Source organism: Dipodomys merriami, unplaced genomic scaffold (assembly GCF_024711535.1).
Source record: "Dipodomys merriami isolate MVZ:Mamm:240054 unplaced genomic scaffold, mDipMer1.0.p SCAF_248, whole genome shotgun sequence".
Classification (NCBI taxonomy): Eukaryota; Metazoa; Chordata; class Mammalia; order Rodentia; family Heteromyidae; genus Dipodomys; species Dipodomys merriami.
The window spans coordinates 1-21,906 of NW_027203915.1; positions in this window are offsets into that span (position 1 = coordinate 1).

Genomic DNA, 21,906 nt, shown 5'->3' on the forward strand with positions numbered 1-21,906 from the left:
AATGGATTCAGCACAACGTGCCTTTTGAAGGACTCAGCACATAGCAACTTTTGGGATCTTCATGGTAATTTAATTACTAATAAGATTAGACATGTCATTTTGACATCACTAAAAAATATCATAATATTATGGCATTATATGTCATAGTGACATTATAGACATGTGAATTCCTATTCTGTGACTTCATTCTATTACAAGCTAGCAATATTGGTGGATATCAGAAATCCATTGTGACCTCAAAGCCATTGTGACATGAAAATGCCTTTGTGACATCACAGTGCCATTGTGATATCATTAACCTGTTCTGACATCACAAACCTGTCCTGTCCATTGTGACCTCTCACCAATGTGACATCACAAAGCCATTGTGATGTCACATTGCTATTGTGATATTACAATCACCTTGATACCTCCCAAACCCATTATGACATCTTTAGCACCGTTGAAAAAACACATGGCCTTTGTGACAACACAGTCCCTTTGTGTATCCATATCCTCATTGTGAAATCTCAATTGAGATCAGATATGCCATTGTAATATCACAAACATTTACAATCTAATCATCGGTGTAACATCACATTGTCATTTTGACAATATCAGGTCATTGTGACATCACATTTCTGTAATGACATCATACCACTATGACACCACATTGTCATTGTGACAACATATATACATTATGAAGGCCTATTATGTGATTTTGTTGTATTTCAAATGTGGGTTCCTATCAAAAACACATTTTGACTTCATAACCATTGTAATATGACAATCCCTTTCTGATATAACATTGCCATTGTGATATCTCTAAACAACTGTGACAACTCAAATATGTCCTGACCTCATAAGTTTTATGACATGTTGCCACCGTGTTATTCCCATTGAGAGGTCAATCTCTTTTTGACATCATATTATTTCAGGAATGACATTAAATATTAGGAATTTACTGTGATATTATGAATATTGTGACATCACACTGCTAGATGTATTGACCATTGTGTAACATTGTCACATCACAAATCTGTTCTGACTTCATCACATTTGAGCCAACAAATGACTTGGGATTCCTCACAATCCCATTCTAATCTCATAAACTCATTATAAGTTAATGACAATCGAGGTCTGGAATGCCATTGTCACATCACCAAACTACTGCGACATCACAAAACTATTTTGAACTCATCACTATTATGGCATCACCAGCTAATTGTGACATAACAACACTCTTATGACATTATAATTTGACATCATATTGCAATTGTGATATTATTGAACCATCATGCATTCACAAACCTATTATGATCCCATCACATCTTAGAAAATTATGACCTTTGAGACATCAAGCACCTTCCGTGAACTTGTATCATTGTGAACTTGTAGCAATTGAAAATTGAAATAAGATGTGATATTGCAAACTAGTTTTGACATCACTAACCCATTTTTATAACTTTAACACTTTGACAACCAGAACCTGTTATGAACCCTAGCACTTTTGACAAAATACATGGCCTTTATTTCATCACAGTTCATTTGTATATGTCATTGGGACTTCATCCTCATATCCTCACTATAAACTAATGGCAATTAAGATGTGACATGCCATTGTGACATCATAAACCCTTTGTGACATCATCAACAGTGTGGCATAAGACTGTCATTTTGACACCATCAGCTCATTGTGACATCACCAAGCTACAGTGACATCATAGCATTATGACATCCCATTGCCATTTTGCTGTCATAGACAAATTGTGAGTGTATATCTTGTGATTTCATTCTATTTCCAATGTGGCATATCAGTTGATATCAGAAACACATTGTGACTTCATAGCCATTGTAAGATAATAAACCCTGTGTGACATCATAACCAGTGTGACATTACATTGTTGTTATGACATCTTTAGCTTATGGTGACATCACAAAATGATAATGACAGTATAGCATTTGCCATTAAGTCATTGTCACATCAGTGTCACATTATGAATGCCAAATCTGTGATTTCATTGTATTTGAAATGTGGCATGTGGGTTAATATCAGAAACTTATGGTGATGTCATAACAATTGTCATATCAAAATCCCTTTTTGACATCAATTTGGCAATGTGAAATAACACTGGCAATGTGATATTATAAGGCATCGTGATATCACAATGGTCATGAACTCACAATGGATTTCTGGTATCAACCAAAATGCCACATTAGAAATACAATCAAATAACATAATAGTCGAACACAACGTGTCTATGACATCAGAATGACAATGTGACGTTACAATGCTATGATGTCATTGTAGTTTTACATGTCAGAATGAGCTGATGGTGTCATAATGGCAACATGATTTCACAATTATGATTATGTCAGAAAGGATTTGTTATGTTTCAATGGTATATCTGATGTCAGTTTTCATTAGTTTCCCCATGAGGATATGGATACAAAAAGGTTCTGTGATGTCACAGAGGCCATGTGTGTTTTCAAAGGTGATAAGAGGTCATAATAGGTTTGGGATGGCACAATTTGATTCATATTGTCACAATGGAAATGAGATATCACATTGGGATTTTGATGTCACAGTGGTGATGAGGTCGCAATGATTTTGTGATGTCACAGTTTGTTTGTAATATCAGAATGATATATCATATTTCAATGATCATATGTGAGGATACCAGGTGATAGAAGAAGCTCCATAGTATGTGAAAACCCAATGGGACAGTGATTTCACAATGACAATGTGATATCTCACCATTATGTTATAAGAATGTTTTGATGTCACAATTGGTGATGCAATACTAATGAGGAGGTCACAATGGATTTGAGATGTCCCAAGGGGTTGGTGATGGCACAATGGCATGTGGGATCTCAATTGTCATAATCACACCATGAGTATATGAGTTTGGGAAGAGATTCTGATGTCAGCAAAGCATATGTAGTCAAAAAGGTGAAGGACTAACAGGTCTGAGATGTCACAAAGTGACATAATGGTTATGATGTCCAGCGGTGTGATATCATGATGTTACACTGGATTTTAGATATGTCATGTCATATCTGAAAGATGAGGTCGAACACAGATTTTCAACTCACAAAAGGACCTAAGATATCACAATGGCATGTCACAAAATTATGAGAACAGGAGAGGTATTTGATGTCATAATGGGTTAGTGATATAACAAATGGAATGTGCTGTGACAAAGAGATTTAGATGTCACAAACGATATGAGTTCACAATGGTTTCCTGATATCAACACAGATGGCATATTTGAGATAGAATGAAATCAAAGAATAGGTATTCAAAATGGGTCTATGACATGAAAATGACAATGTGATGTCAAGGCAGCAATGATGACAGTATATGTACTCATTACCTTGCTCATGTAACTGTAATCGGGTGTACACTGTATTTACAATAAAAAAAACTCACAGAAGAAAAAAAAGGAAAATATGGTATGGTGTCATTGGGGTTTGATGATGTCACAATAAATGGTGGTGTCATGATGACAATGTGATTTCACAGTCATAATTTTTGCACAAAGTATTAGTGATGATAAAATGCTATGTGTGATAACAATTTTCATTAGTTCACTATGAAGATATGAGTACAAAAATGGTCTGTGATGCCACAGAGGTCATGTGTTTTTTTTCATGCTTTTTTTTATTGTGAAAATACTGTACAGAGGGGTTACAATTACATCGGCAAGATAATGAGTACATTTCTTATCAAGCGTTGTAGCCTCCTCCCTTGTTTCCCCTTCCCATCCCTTCCCATCCTCTCCCCACCCTCCACACCCAATCCTCCCCACTCCCACTCCCCCACTCCGCACAAGTTGTAAAGTTTGTTTTGGACATAACGACTTATACATCTCAAGAGTTCACAATAGCTCTGTGATGAAACAATGTGATTGTGAAGGCACAACAGCAATGTGATATCACAATGGTTTTGTGATGTCACAGTGGTGATCAGGTCACAATGAGTTTGTGATGTCACTATGAGTTTGTAATATCACAATGACATATCCTATTTCAATTTCTACTAGTTAACAATGAGGATAAAATTTCAAAGAAAGAATCTTAAGCTCCAAAGATCATGTTTTTAGTCATAACTTGTGCGATATGCCGGCATTAGTATTATTTTAGGCCTTTAGTAAGCTTATAATCTGTTTTCAAACTCATAATAATTCAGGTATGACATGTGATATCAGAAATTGACTCTGACATGAACATTGGGACATCGCATTGATAGACATCAAGACCATGGTGTCACATTGTGAACTCACAAATTTGTTCGGGCTTCATCACATTTGTGCCAACACATGACTTTGGAGACAACACAGTCCCTTTTTGAACTCATATCTTCATTGCGAATTAATGACATTTGAGATCCGGCATACCATTGTGACATTTCCAACCAATTGTGACAGCACAAACCTATTAGAGTAGAAACACATTGTGATCTAATAGCCATTGTGGTAGCACAATACCTTCATGACCCCACATTTCCATAGTGATATCACTAACCCCATGTGAAATTCCAGTCTTCCATACACAATCCAGGTATGAAATGTGATAACTGGATCCAATGTGACATCTTGATCCTGGGGACATCACACTGATAGATGTTATGAGCATTTTGTCACATTCTGACAACACACACCTATTAGGACTTCATCAATTTTGTGACAACGCATACCTTGAGACCTCACAGTCCCTTTGTGAGCTAATATACTCATTGTATATTGAGATCAAATGTGTCATTTTGATATCCCAACCCATTGTGACATCACACACCTTTTGAAAACTCATCACCAGTGTTGCATCACCAATTGTGATATCCTAATATTATTCAGTCATCATATTGCAACATCACATTACCATTGTGATGTCTCTGTTCCACTGTGTTTTCAAAACCTAGTCTTCATAGCATTTTAGAAAATTTATAGCCTTTAATACTTGTCTTCTTCTGAGAACTCATATCCTCATTGTGAAATAGTAACAACTGAAATTGGACATATGACTATGAGATGTGACTTCACAAAATTTTTTGATTTCATCACTAATGTGACATCACAAACCCATTGTGAGCTTTCATTGCCATTTGACATCACTATCACATTGTGACATCCCAAACCTCTTAGAACCTCTTAGCACTTTTGTAAAAGCACATGGCCTTTGTGGCATCAAAGTCCCTTTGTGTAACTATACCCTCATTATGAACTGACTATTGATATCAAACATGCCACTGTAACATCACGAACCCTTTGTGACAACACCAGTGTCACATAATATTGTCATTATGGCAGCATCAACTACTTGACATCACAAATCTGCAATGACAAGATAGCATTATGAGATCACACTGCCATTATGATGTTTAAAAGATTATAAATGCCTGTTTTTAGTCTTTTTTTTTTTTGTTCATGGGGCGTGAACTCTGGGTTTGGGTTCTCTCCCTGTTCTTCAGCTCAAGGTGAGCACTCTATCACTTGAGCCACATAGCCACTTCTGGTTTTCTAGTGATTTTCATTGTAGATAAGAATCTCATAGACTTTCCTGCCTAAGGTGGCTTTGAACTGAGATCCTCAGATCTCAGCCTCCTGAGTAGCTAGGTTTACAGGCGTGAACCCCTGGTGCCCAGATTTTCATTCTTTTTCAAATTTGACATGTGTGTTGACATCAGAAACATAATGTTACCTCATAACTATTGTAACATCATAAATCAGCAGTGACATCAAATTGTCATTATGACACCATCAGCTCATTGTGACATCACCAAACAACATTGGCATCATAGCATTATAAATCACAGTGACATGGTTATGAGTTAACAATGTGAAGGCCAATTCTGTGAATTCACTGTTTCAGAAACCTATTTTAACGATATAACCATTGTGATATCACAATCCTTTGTGACATCACATTTCCATTATGATATTATTAACCTGCTGTGCCGTCACAACCAGTCCTGTCCTTGTACGTTTTTTTGACATGCTGCAATTGTCATATAGTAGGGCCTTTGTGAGCTCATAATCTGTTTTCAATCTCATATTTCTGGTATGACATGTGATATCAGAAATCCCTTATGACATTATACTGCCAGATGTCATGACCATTGTGTCACATTGTGACATCACAAGGCTTTTAAAACGACATCACATTTGTGACAACACATGCGTTTTGAGACATTACAGTCCCTTTTTGAACTCATATATTCATTATCAGTTAATGACGTTTGAGATATCCAATGCCACTCTGACATCATGAGCCTATTGTGACATCACAAACTTATTGTGACCTCATCACGAGAATGGTATCAACAACTAATTGTGGTATCAAAGCATTATTTTGACATGATATTGTGGTATTGGCATTGTTATTTCACTGCCCCATTGTGTTTTTACAAACCTATTAGGGCCTTTGAGACTTTAAGCTCTTTCTGTGAATTCTCGTACTTATTACCTCTAAGGCAAGAAGAACAACCATTGAGTCACATTTAATATAATAATCCAATTTACACTAGAAAGGAGAATGTGGTTACCTTATCCTGGATTGGATAACCAGGTCCAAGAGTATCCTTGACCACCAAACCTCAGACCTCCAATGGGCAGCCCTGCCCTATCTTAATTGGTCTGCAAACCACCAGCCAAAAATTATGAGCTCCAAAGCTCCAAACCTCAATGGACAAGGCTTTTAGCTTTTCCATTACTCCCTCCTTCACTGCAGACCAGTCATTCCTTTCTGGTCTTTCTCTTTTTCCCTTCCACCATTTCCTTCTTCTCTTCAGGCCACTTCAGTCTCCACAGGCCTGCACTACTCTGCCCTAATGACCACTTTTCTGCTTCCTCTTCTCAGGTTTTTCCCTTCCTGTTGCCTTACCACTTTCTTCCATCAGGGTAGCTCTCATTTTTATATCCCCTTCCAATGCTCTGAAAATGCAACTTATATATAGGTTGTACCCCTCCTCACTCCAACGGGTCTTCTGCCTAACAGTTTTCAACCGTCACTTCCCAAACTGCCCAATGTTCAATCACTTCTTGACAGCTCACCATGTGAGGCTTGACACCGTCACCTTTGGTGGCATTCCCCACACTCTCCGGTGGACCAGGCCAAGAATTTACAAAGATTAATGGCTCCCACAGATAATTCTGGCTCCACTGGTTATTACAGTATCCTCATAGTGAATTTGAAAAAATTGAAATTGTATATGTCATTGTTATATTACAAACTTGATGAGATATCACCAACCCATTGTGACCTCATCACTGCGGTGACATCACAAACTCATTGTGATATCGCATTGGCATTGTGCCACCATGATCACACTGTGACATCCCAAACCTATTATGACCTCACAAGCTTTGAAAGAAAGCATAGGCTTTGTGATGTCACAGGCCATTTGTATACCCACACCCTCACTTTGTGCTAATGACAATTGAGATCATACATGCCATTTTAACATCACAAATACTTTGTGACATCATTACCAGTGTAGCCTCACATTGTCATTATGACAACCTCTGCCAATTGTGACATCATAAAACAATGACATCATAGCATTATGACATCACATGGTCATTGTGATATCACAGATACTTTGCAATGCCTATTCTGTGTTTCCATTCTATTTCAAATGTGTCAGGTGGGTTTATATGAGAAATATATTGTGACCACATAATCATTATGACATCACAATACCTTGATGACACCACATTGCCATTATGATATCACTAACCCATTGTGACATCACAAACCTGAACTATACTCAAATTTTTGACATGCTGCCAGTGTGATCTCTTCGGCATCACTGAGTTCAAAAATTGTTTAACTAATACTTCAGGTATGACATGTGATATCAGAAATCCACTGTGACATCATGACCACTGTAACATCACACTGTCAGATGTCATGACCACTGAGTCACATTGTGACATCACAAACCTGTTAAGACCCATTACACTTTTGCCAACATATGCCTTTGGATACATCATTATCCCTTATGAACTTATATAATCATTTCAATTAGAGATCTGGCATGAGATTGTGTCATCACCATCACATTGAGAAATCACAAACCTATGTAACCGCATCATCTGTATGGATCATGATTTGTGACTTCAAAACAATACTATCTCTGTAATGGTAACATCACATTGCCAATGGGATATCTCTGTCCCATTGCATTTTCACCAACCTATTATATCCTCATAAAATTTTACAAAATTTATGGCCTTTCTGACATTTAGCACCTCATGTGAACTTGTATCTTCATTGTGATCTAGTAGAATGAAATTGGACATGTAGTGTTGATATTACAAATTCATTGTGACATCACTATTCAAGTGTGACCTTATGACCACTGTGACATCACAAACCCATTGCGACCTCACATTGCCACGATCACCTTCTGATATCCCAAACCTGTTGTGATCTCTTAGCACATTTGAAACAGCACATGGTGTTTGTAACACCACAGTTCCTTTGGATAAACATATCCTCATTGTGAACAAAGGACAACTGAAATCAGACATGCCATTTTACCATTACAAACACTTTGTGACATTATCTACAAAGTGAGATTACATTGTTGTTAGGATACCATCAGCCCACTGTGACATCCCAAAATGACAATGACATCATAGCATTATGACATCACATTTTCATTGTGAGTTCATAGAGACAATGTGATTGCCTATTCTGTGATTTCATTCTATCTCAAATGTGGCATATAGTTTGACTTCAGAAACCTATTGTGTCCACATCACCATTGCTCCTTTGCAATCCCTTCATGACCTCATATTGATATTGTGGTATCATTAATGCAATGTAACAACACAAACCTGTCTTGTCTTCATAAATTTTGTAACAAGCTACTACCTTGAGCTGGGCTGGAGGCCCAGAGCTAATTGCAGCCTCAACCATGAACCCTCAGACCTCCAAAGAGCAGCCCAGCCATTTGTTAACTGGTCTTCAAACAACCAACCACTAAAATAATAATCTCCAAAGCTCCACACTTCAAAGGACAAGGCTTTTTCCTTTCTCTTCATCCTCCTTCTCTACAGACCTGTCCTACCTTTCAGGGCTTTTCATTTTTTCCTTCCACCATTTCCTTCTTTTCTTCAGGTTGCTGTACTCTTGACAGGCCTTCCCTGCCCTTTCCAAGTGGCCAGTTGCTGTCCTTTACCTCCTGCTCTCCCTCAATTTCCTCTCCTCCCAGGTCTTTACCCTCCTGTAATCTCATCACTTGTTTCTTTCCAGGCGTTTCCCCTTAGTTTTCCCCTTTCTGTTGCTCTGAACATGCAACCTATACATATGCTGTACCCTGCCCCCACTAAAATATGTTTCCTGCATAACAGTTTTCAATCATCACTTCCCAAATATCCATGCCCAATAACTTCTTGGCAGCTCACCATGGGGGACTTAACATCCTATCTTTTCAGCAGCATGTCCTACCCACATCAACGACATGCACCACCCTCTCTTGTGGTCCAGACCATGAGGTCATGATGACTATCTGTTCCCTTGGATTATAGGGGCACTGATGGTTATTACAGTGTCCTCATGGTGAACTAGTAGCGATTGAAGTTGGACTAATAATTGTGATATTACAAACTCATGTCCTTACTAAACCATTGTGACCTCAAAACCACTGTGACATCATGAACCCATTGTGACTTCACATTGCTGTTTAGACACCAGGATCACATTGTGACATCCCAAATATATTATGACCTCTTATAACCTTTGAAAAATACATAGCTTTGTGACATAACAGTGACTTAGTGTACCCAAACCACACTGTGAAATATTGACAATTTAGAATCAGACATGATATTTTAACATCAAAAATTTTGTGAGGTCATCACAACTGTAACATTACATTGTCGTTGTGATACCATCTGCCCATTGTGAAATCACAAAACTAAAATATGATAAAATTACAATTTCACAATGTCATTGTGTTATCATCGAAACATTATGAATGCCTTTTCTGTGATTTCATTATATTTCAATGTGGCATATAGGTGGATATCATAAACAAAAATCATGAACTCATAACCATTGTGACATCACAATCCCTTTGCACATCATATTGCCATTGTGATATCACTAACACACTGTGACATCACAAACCTATCCTGTCATCATAACTTTTGTGACATGCCTTCTTTTCCTCATAATCTGTTGGCAATCTCATTAGATTTCACATATGACATTTTATATCACAAATTCCCAGTGACATCATGACCATGGTGACATCACATTGCCAGATGTCATAATCATTGTGTCAAATTCTGACATCACAAATCTTTTAGCATTTCAATATGTGACAACACATACTTTTGGAGAAACCACAGTCCCTTTGTGAACTTATATACTCATTGAAAGTTAAAGACAATTGAGAATGATCATGTCATTGTGACATGGCCAGCACATTGTGACATCACCAACCTTTTGTGACTTCATCACCAATGTGGCATAATCAAATATTTGTGAGACCAAAACAATATTCTGACATGATGTAGTGAGGTGACATTGCCATGGTGATATCACTGCTCCACTGTGTTTTCAAGAACCTAATATGACCTTATAACATTTTAAAAAATTCATGTCCCTTAGGACTTCAAGCTCCTTCTGTGAACTTGTATGCACATTGTGAAATAGTAGCAATTCAAATTGGAAAAGTTTTTGAGATATTACAAAATCATTTTAGCATCAAAAACCCATTGTAACCTCATTACAACTGTGAATCATAAAGCTATCATGACCCCTAAGTACCGTTGAAAACACATAAGGCATTTGTGACATCACAGTCCCTTCGTGTACCCTTATCCTCAATTTGAACACATGACAATTGAATTCATATATGCCATTGTAATATCACAAACCCTTTGTGACCCCATCACCAGTGTGACAATACATATTCATTATGACACCATCACCTCCTTGCAACATCACCAATTTACAATGACCTCATAGCATTATGACATTACATTGTCATTGTGATTTCATAGACACATTGTAAATGCCTATTCTCTTAATTCATTCTATTTTAAATGTGGCATGTGGGTTGATATCAGAAAATCATTGTGATCTCATAAATATATGGCATCACAATCACTGTGACATCACAGTGCCACGGTGACATCACTAACACACTGTGACGTCACAAACATGCCCTGTCCTCATAAATCTTGTGACATGCTTCAATTGTGATGTCTTAGGCCCTTTATGAGCTTGTAATCTGTTTTCAAACTTATAATATGTCAGTTATGATATGTGAATTCAGAAATCCACTGTGACATCATGACCATTGTGACATCATACTGACAGACATTATGACTATTGTGTCACACTATGACATCAAAATCCTCCTAGGACTTCATCACATTTGTGACAACACATGCCTTTGGAGATACCACAGTCCATTTGTGAACTCTTATTCTCTGTGATTTCATGACAACTGAGAACGATTAAGCCATATGGATATCACTAACCAATTATAGACCTCATAGACCTACTGTGACCCCTTACCTGTATGGCATCACCAACTAATTATGACATCAAAACTTTTTGTGATATCACAATGTGACACGATGTTCATGACATCTGTCAGTGTGATGTCACAATGGTCATGATTTCACAGTGGATTTCTGGTATCTCATGTCATACATGAAATATGAGGTTGGAAACAAATTATGAGTGCAAAAAGTTCTAACAGATCACAATTTCATCATGTCACAAAAGTTATGAGGATAGGAGAGGTTTGTGATGTCACATGGTGTTATTTATATCAAAATGGCACTGTGATGTCACAACGTGATTATGATGTCAAATGGTTATGTAGGCACAAAAATGTGTTTCTGATATCAACTCTTATGCCACATTTGAAATACAATGAAATCACAGAATAGGCATTCACAATGTGTCTATGATGTCACAATGACAATTGTTGTCATAATGCGATTATGTTATTGAGTTTGGGGATGTCACAATGAGTTGATGCTCTCATAATGAAAATGTGATGTCACACTGTTGAGGATGTCACAAAAACTTTTTGATATTATAATCGCATGTCTGATCTCAATTGTCATTATTTAACAACAAGGATATGGGTACACAAAGGGACTGTAATGTTGAAAAGGGCATGTGATTTTTCAAAGGAGCTAAGAGGTCATTATAGATTTGAGATGTCACAATTGAATGATGATGTCACAATGACAATATTGTCACAATGAGTTTGTGATGTCGTGCCAATGATGTCAAAATGGGTTTGTGATGTCACAATGATTTTGTAATATCACAATCAAATTTCCAATTTCAATTGCTACTAGTTCACCAGGAGGATACTGTAATAATTAGCAGGGCCCCGATAATCTATAGGGTCCAATAATCACCGTGGCCCCATCTCCTGGCCAGCTGGTGAGGACAGGTCATTTTGTGGGAGGGGCTGGTACGTTAATCACCAAGTGTTGAGCTGTTAAGAAGTGATTGGGCTGTGGGGAGTTTGGGATGTGACAGTTGAAAACTGTTAGCAGTTGGAGTTGAGAAGGGGTATAGACTTTATATGTGCTGCTTGTTCAGAGCAATGGAAGGGGAGATAAAAATTGAAAAGTCCTGGAAGGAAGGAAGTGGTGTGAGAGCAGAAGGTGAAAGACCTGGAAGTACAAAATGTCATGTCAAAACCAACTTTACAATGTCCGTGGGGGGGGGAGGGGGTATAATTGGGTGGGGGGAGGGGGGAGGCTGGGAAGGGAGGTGAAGGGTAAACAAAGGAGGAGGCTGCAATGCTTGGTAAGAAATGTATGCATTATCCTGCCCATGTAAATTGTAGCCCCTCTGTACAGTATGTTCTCAAATAAAATAAAATTAAATTAAAAAAAAAAACTGATGGACCACTGGCAAGAGCAACAAAATAGGAGTGGAGACCCAAATCAATAATATCAGTGATGCCACAGGGAAAATTAAAACAAACATACAAGACATCAAAACAATCATAAAGAAATAATTCCAGACTCTATTCACAAAGGAAGGAAAACCTAGCAGAGATAGATGAATTTTTACAAAAATAAAAATTGCTTTTTCCCCCTTTCCTTTTCAGCCATGCTTCTCCACCATGTATGGTGGGGGCAGAAGTTCAGTAAATAAACTTCTTTTGCTGCCTGAATAGCATGTGGTGTTCTCTTCATCAGCTATCTAATGAAACCTACCTATTTAATATACCTTACATATGGTGCTCTGTCTCGGATGGGGTTTTTGAGTTGGAAATGTTAGAATTTTCTAACCACCCTTTTTTCTGCGAACCAAACTGCCTTGAGACACCACATGAGACTTTTCCCCAATACTATTGCTGGCCTTGACATCCACGTCCACACCACTTCTCTACTCTGGTGAGTGAAACTAGTCTCTATGGCTCTCTGTTTCTCAATCTCTGTTCAGATGTGGCACCATGTTAAAGAGCTCCTTTGGCCTTTAGCTGAAAGACTGGTTACTCTGAAGCCGAGGATGGTTGGTTTGGGGGCTTGGACATTTCTCTCTAGAGGGCTCTCGGGGAAGTCGGGACGCCACTTCTGCCTCGTCAGCTCTCCTTCATTCACCAGACTGACTGTCCTACACATATATATTACGGTGCTGTGAGCCATGCCTGAGCAGTGAAACCCCTCTGAAATGCTTCCTGCACTCCCTGGATAGAAGGTACACCTAATATTTTTATGCTGCTGTCAGAATAAGACAATTTTGGCCTCTGCAATAGTACATGGTCGAAGTCTGTTTACTTTCAGGCTCCCTTTGCTCTCTGCTATTCATGTCCAACTTTCCATATCTATCCCTTTTTTTGCTACAACTTTTTGGATTGTGCCCTGAAGAATGCTACATGGGCTGGGTACTGGAGACCCCCTCTAGTTCCCTCTCAAAGGCTAGCCAAACTAGGCTTGATTTTTTGTTAAGATTTTCTTTGCATTTTTTCAGAAATTCGCCATCTTAAGTTTGGCCACATTGTGGGTTAAGGGTTTGGCCCCATCCAACCTGTACCCTTCCACCAAGCTTACTACTCCTCCATTCATCTATTTCTAATGTGACTTGCTAACAAGTTGCTCTTTTCACAGACCCTGGTAACTGATGCCCAAACATCTGATATGATTTGTTAGCAGAGATATCTAAATATTATAAAAAAAATTAAGTTTTGAGTTTTGCCTTTTTTGTTTTGTGTTTTGTAGTTTGGTACTGATTACGTGATTCTAAAATATTGGGTATATCTCTGCTAAAATTCTCAGGTCTAACAAGTTTTGTCAGTGCATAATATTTGGTCAATTCTTGATAAGAACCAGGTAAGCCCGACTTATTCTATTTGATCTCCTTGTTGCTTTAATTGGAAATAACAAAGGGCTTTTGTGGCAAAGATTGCAGTTCAAAGTCAGCCCAGGCCAAAAAATCCCTCAGACTACATCACCCAACTAACCTGCAAAGACAGGCTGGAAGCATGGCTCAAGCCTCTTATCTCTAACCTGCAAACACTGCAAGAGGTACTATAATTCAAAGTGGCAGTGTGCTAGCCTTGAGCAGAAGTGCTCAGGGACAGTGCACAGGCCTTAAGTACAAACCTCCTTGAATACCAACTGGGACAAACTATTCCAGCAATGAAGACCTAGACACGGCTGGTCTGGGGAACAAGGGAACATGTAGAGTAGTAAGAGGAGATGATAGCATATCAGCCACTTTGTGCCTGCTCTTTCAAAATAAACCAGAGCCGGGAGATCAATAGAAGTGAGAAGGCTGCCCATCTTATGTTCATTCCTGTCTAACTTTCAATTGGACAGAAATTTATGTTCTTGCCTTTGTCACTTGTCTTCTCTACCTAGTCGCCAGATGTCAGAAGTAGCTAGGGACATTTCTACCAACATTTTCAGACCCAAGTCCTTCCTCTTGCCATTTATTTTCTCCCTAGTACTTTTTTCAGTCCCTCAATGCCTCATGAGACTTCTCCAGACTTCATCCAAGACTCCAGACTTCATCTAAGGACTCAATGCTCAAGTGACAGCTGTTGCCTGCTTCCTTGGCCCAGAGGGGACCACATCTGAGCCTTTTACCCCTATTTTTGATGGCCCTTGCAAACAAGAAGTAGCCAGAGAGAATGTCCTTCCTTTTTCATAATTATAAAAAGGCTGGAATATCAGGTCTGAACAAGGACACCTCCTTCCCTCTTGGCTAAGTTTCTGCCCAGCATCTGTTACATAGGTAACTGGCAGACCTGGAAGTCACATCCTGGGCCACCTCTGGTCACATGCCTCCCATCGGACCTTAGGAGGGTCCAAGACCCTGAGGTCACATCCAGTGTGACCGCACCTTTCTCTCACCTAGCCACACCTCTTCCTGTCCCTGGCCTAGATAAGTCTTGGCCCAGAGGTGGGTTGCCCCCCTTCCTTTTCAGCCATGCTTCTCCACCATGCATGGTGGGGGCAGCAATTCGGTAAATAAACTTCATTTCCTGCCTGAAAAAAAAAAGAAATAAAAATTGCCCAAACAGAACCAAGAAGAAATAAATCAATAAAACATGTCAATAACCTACAATGAGATAGTAGAAGTAATCAGAAATTTTTCAACAGGAAAATCCCATGACATAATTGATTCACTACAGAATGCTATATGGCCTTTAAAGAGGAACTAATACCCATACTCCTCAAGATCTCCAGAGAAATAGAAACAGAGGGAGTAATCCTAGACTCATTCTGTGAAGCCAATATCACATTCATCCTCAAACAAGGCAAAGACCCCTCAAAAAAGAACTACACACCAACCTCTTTGATTAAGACATATGCAAAGCTCCTCGAGAAAATTGTAGCCAACAGAATCCAGAAACATATCAAAAAATCATACATTATGACCAAGTAGGCTTCATCCAGAGATGCAGAGATGGTTTAACATGTAAGTAAATAAATGTAATCCATCACATAAACGGATCCAAGGTCAAGAACCACATGATTATCCCCATTAATGCGGAAAGGGTTTTTGATTAAATTCAGCATTCATTCATGTTAAAAGCTCTGGAAAAAAATAGGAATAGAAGGAATATTTCATAAGACAATAAAAGCCTTACACGGCAGATCAAAGGCCAATATTATACTTAATAGGGAAATACTATAAGCAATTCCCTTAAAAACAGGAACAAAGCAAGGATGCCCACTCTCTCCACTCCTCTTCAATATAGTTCTGGAATTCTTAGCCAGAGCAATAAGGCAAGAAAAATACATTAAAAAGAGCCACATAGGAGTGGGAAAAAATCGATCCACATAAGAGAGGAAGAAGATCAGCTACCTCTTTTTGCAGATGGCATTATTTTATAAATTCACGATCCCTAAAGCTCCATCCCCAAATTCTTAGAACTTATAAACCAATTTGTCAAAGTTGCAGGATGCAAAATTAACCCACAAAAATCAGTTGCCTTTCTAAACAGCAACAATGTCCAAGCAGAAATGGAAATCAATGAAACAACCCCATTCACAATAACCTCAAAAAAAGTATCTAGTAATTAACCTAACCAAAGATGCAAAGGGTCTATTTCGTGAAAACTATAAAAGCCTTAAGAAAGGAATCTTAGAAGATACCAGGAATTGGAAAGACTTCCCATGGTCCTGGATAGGCAGAATTAATATGGTGAAAATAGCTATACTGCCAAAATTAATAAACACATTCAATGCAATTCACATTAAAATTCCAATTACCTACTTTACTGAAATAGAGAAAATAGTCCAAAAGTTCATATGAAAAAAAAAAGACATAGCATAACCAAAACAATTTTAGGCAAAAGAAAGAATACAGGGTGGATTATGATACAGGACTTCAAGCTCTACTATAGAGCCATAACAACAAAGACACCTTGGTACTGGCACAAAAAGAGACCTGAAAATCAATCAGACAGGTTAGAGGACCCAGAAATATAGCTGCATATGTACAGCAAGTAGATATTTGACAAAGGAACCAAAGACATACAGTGGAAGAAGCATAACCTCTTCAACTACTGATGTTGGGAAAACTGGCCACATGCAGAAAACTAAAAGTGGACCCTAGTCTTTCATCTTGCACTAACATAAACTCAAAATGGATTAAAGACCTTAACATAAAGCCTGAAACTCTGAAACTACTGCAGGACTAAGTATGAGAGGCACTTGAGCATATATTCACAGGCAGGAACTTCCAGAACAGATTCCCAGGGTCACAACAAATTGGACAATGACTCGATAAATGGGACTACCTTAAAATAAAAAGGTTCTACACAGATAAAAAGTAGCAAATAACTAGAAAGAAACCCAAATAATTGGGAAAAATGTTTACCAGCAATATATCAGACAAGGGTCTAATATCCATTATAAATGGTGAACAAATGAAACTAACCTTTCACAAACCTAACAAACCAATCCTGAAATGGTAAAGGGAGCTAAAGAGAGACTTCTGAGAAGAAGAGATAAAAACGGCAAAGTAACACATGAAGAAATAGGGATATTCATCATCCCTGACTGTAAAGCAAATGCAAAGAAAAATAACTCTGAGATACCACCTTACCCCAGTCAGAATATTCCACATCCTAAATTCAGCCAATGACAAATGCTGGAAGGGTTATAAAGAAAGAAAAATAATACTGCAGTACTGGTGGAAATGTATAATAATATAACCACTTTGGAAAACAGTCTGGAGGTACCTCAGAAAGCTAAATATCGACCTCTCCTATGAACTGGCCATACCACTTCTAGACATCTACTCTGAACAAGAGGAACCACTATCAAAGACACACACACACCTCTATGATTATTGCAGCACTGTTCACAATAGCCAAGATTTGGAAACAACCCAGATGAGACACTACTGAAAAGTGGATCCCAAAAATGTGGGACCTATATACAATGTAATACTATGCAGCCATTAGAAAGGACAAAATGAGGGCATTTTCAGGGAAATGGATGGAACTAGACCAAATTATTTGAGTGAGGTAAGCAAAGAACAAAGAGACAAATGGCACGGGGTCTACCTGATACATGGATGCTAAAGCCAAAATGCAAGATGGTATGACAGACTACACAGTACTTGGGAAACAAAGGACAGCCACTCATTTTGTTGTATCACCATTAATGACTCCCTGTTATCGACCATGTAGATGACAGAAATATGCACGCAATGGAAGAAGCCAGGAGGAGGAACAGAATAAGTGGGAAATGGAACAACATACAACAAAGGGGCCCATCAGTTGCACTGGACATAGAAGAAAAATAACTAAGCAACCCAAACACAGTGATGGGAAGGGAGGAATGAGAGGGAAAGAGGGAATAGCCCACACTAAGCAAGAGGAAAATGTGTAAACATCACCTGAGGTGGGAAACATAATTTGGATTATCAAAGCTCATAGAATTAACAAACTTTAGACCATTATAAAAATAATTTGCCTTGTCAAGGTTAAAATGTATTTGTGACTTTAAGCATCACAATTCCACAGTACTGTGAAATGTGAAATATATATAATCACCTATCTCAAATTTTACAAAAAAGTGTGAGAAGGGATAGGTCACGAGGGATGGGTGACAATGTTGTTAGACACCTTGCATTCATGTACTGTTATGTAGAATGGGAACTTCTCTGTACAACTACTTAAAGATAATAATAATAAAAATTGTTTAAAAATAAATAAACATTAGGATGACAATAAAAATGTGCAAATATAAAATAAGAAATTAAATCCGGTTGGAAGGAAAATTTCTTTGGGGGGAGAAATGTAGTTTATTCTATAGCAAGTCTCACTTCAGAAATAAATTCAAAAGCTAGACCTCAAGGAAGTGAAATAAACTAAGAAATTGAGTTAAAAAAAGAAACTCTACCCATTCTTTCTTGCCTGGACAGCTGGTGTGGGTAAAAATGTATCATGCTCTTGAATTGGAACCTAAGTGGCAAGGACCTTACTTGGTGGTGCTAATTTCACTGTCGGCTATTAAATTAGTAGGAAAACAATATTAGATCATCAGTCTCAAGTGAAAATGGCAGTGAACCAATATACAGAGAAGGCTGCAAGATTGACTCTTCAGAGAAACTCAGAGCATCCCTTAAGGTTAAGGCTTACTAAGTGTTAATTAGTGCTAACTCGTGTGTTTCTATAATTTGCTTGCTTTTTATTAAGTTTGCATTTTAAGCCTGTTCGTTGGGAGGAGAGAAGGGAATTTTTAGGATTTGTTAAAAGGAATCAGGATTTGAATGGACATGAAAACCAGTGGGGGATGTATAAAGCAGTGGGGCCCTAATAATCAGCAGGGCCCACTAATCAATATGGCCACATGTCATGGCACAATGGAGTGCATGGGGCATGCCAGCAAAGGGGACAGGGCATGCTGCTGGAGGGGGTAGTGTGTTGTCCCCACATGACAAGCTGTGAAGATGTGATTAGGTAATGGGCAGTTTGTGAAGTGATGGTTGAAAACTGTTAGGCAGGAGATGCACTGGAGTGATGGAAGGGTTCAACTTATATATAGGTGCATGGTCAGAGCAATGGAATTGGAGAAAATCAAGGCAGGACCTGGAAGGAAGGAAGTTGTGTGACAGTAGGAAGGTAAAGACCTGGGAGAAGAGGAATTCGTGGGGAGCAGGAGAGGAAGGATGTCAATTGGCCAAGAGGCCAGAGAAGTATAGGCCTGTGGATAGTATTAAAGAGAAGAGGGAAGTGATGAAAAGGAAAAAGAGAAATGAAGGAAAGGTCTATATAGAAGGAGGAAGTAAGGGAAAAGGGAAAAGCCTTACCTATTGAATTTTGGAGCTTAGGAGATGATAATTTGGGGGGTTGGTGGTTTGCAGACCAATTAATTATGTGCGGGGCTGCCCATTGGAGGTCTGAGATTTGGTGGTTGGGGCTGGCTTGTCACTGAGTGCACAGCCCAGAACAAGGTAAACATCATGCCCATTTCTAGTGTAAATAAAGTTATCATTGGATTTTCTTGTGCTTTATGCATCATAAGTATACAAGTTCAAAAGTTAATAATCTCAAGACCACAAATTTGGTAAAATGTTATGTCATAATAGGTTTACAGAACCCAAGGAACAGTGAAAGCTCAAGGGCAATATGAGGTCACAATATTAAGTCATAATAATATTTTGATGTCATAATTATTTGGTGATGCCATAACGGTCACAATAGGTTTATGATATCACAATGGCATGCTGGACTTCAATTTTCATTAACTCCCAATTAGAATATGAATTCAGAATGGGAATGTGAGATATACAAAGTCATCCATTGGCCCAATTGTGATGAACTCCCACCAGGTATGTGATGTCAAAATGTGACACATTGCTCATGATATCTGATAGAGTGATGACACAATTTTCATATCAGAGTTCATTTCTAATATCACATGTCACACCTGAAATATGAAGTCAAAAACATTATGAGATCACAAACGGCCTATGTATCACAAGGGCATCATGTCAAAGTTATGAGGAGAGGACCAGTCAATGATGTCAGGCTGGTGATCCTTCTTCGAAGGTTTTGTGATATTACAATGTTATAACTGATATCAATTGTTAGACCGCAATGATTATATGGGTAAACAACAACTTTGATATCACAAAGGCCATATGCTTTTTTAAAGGTGCTAAGAAGTCATAACCGATTGAAATGTCACAATGTGATCGTGATGTCACAATGGCAACGTGATGCTGCAATAGGTTTGTGTTACAGTGGTAATGAGATCACTCATGGAATAGTGATGTCACTACGAGTTTGTAATATTACAATCGCATGTCAGGAGTTTGTAATATTACAATCGCATGTCAGCTTTCAATTGCTACTAGTTTACAATGAGGATAAGACTTCAAGGAAGGAGCTAGAAGTCCTGAAACCCATGAATTTTCTAACATGTGATAATAGGTTTGTGAAAACAGAATGGCACAGTAATATCACAATGTCAATGTGATGTCACAATATCATGTCATAATAATGTGTAAGGGAGTTCGGAGGAAGATGGCGGAGGAGAAGCTGGAAGCTTAGAAAGCTGGAAGCTTAGAAGCATAGAAAGCAGTTGTAGTGTTCCAGTGAACAGGCATAGGCTAGAGAATCACACCAAGTGTGCCATCACAGTACAGAGAGTTTGGCCACAGAGGGAAAAGCCAGGCAAGATAATAGATCTAAGCACTTGCCAGTAGCTACAGCTGCGGTGGCAGTAGGGACAGCGCCAGTGGCCATAGCCACCATACCTACAGAGAGTCTACGACAAAGGCCCCAGATGTGGTCCATGAGCAGATTCTACTCAACACCAGCAAGAACTGACTGAGTTATTTTGCAGGTCAGTGGAAATAGAAGTGACCTTCCAGGCTCAGTTCCACCCAGAGGAACGTCACCCTGCACAGGCAGAGAAGATCCGCCCCCAGTAGAGTGACTTTCTTCACTCGATAAACAGAGCCCGAGTCTGCCCCTCCCTACAGAAGCCTAGACAATCAATTGAAATTCAGTAAACATGAACCCTGAGAATGGCTCTAAGCTGGGCTCTGTGAGTGTCTCAGGGAAAAGCTACTATTTGCTGAAAGGCCTATACACTACCCAGAACCTAGCCTCACCATAGCATCTCCAAACTAGAGGAAACAGCTATCTCCCTCTTTTGTGGTACTCCAAGCAGTTCTCCCTCTCACTGAACTAGTCTGAGAGGAGAATCACAAAATCCTGGGTAACACATAGCATTTTCCGCCTGCCCAAACAAACTGACAAGAAACCAATCAAGCCATAGGAAAACCAAACACCACAAGCAGACCAGAGATTCCACCAAGAGACTGGTTATGGACACAGGGGATACAGGGTCTTCCATCCCCCCCCAAATAAAAAAAAAATTCAAAGAACTTTTTTGAAACTTTTTTGTAACTTTAATTTTTAAGTGTTTTCTCTAAATCTTCTTTTTCTCATTA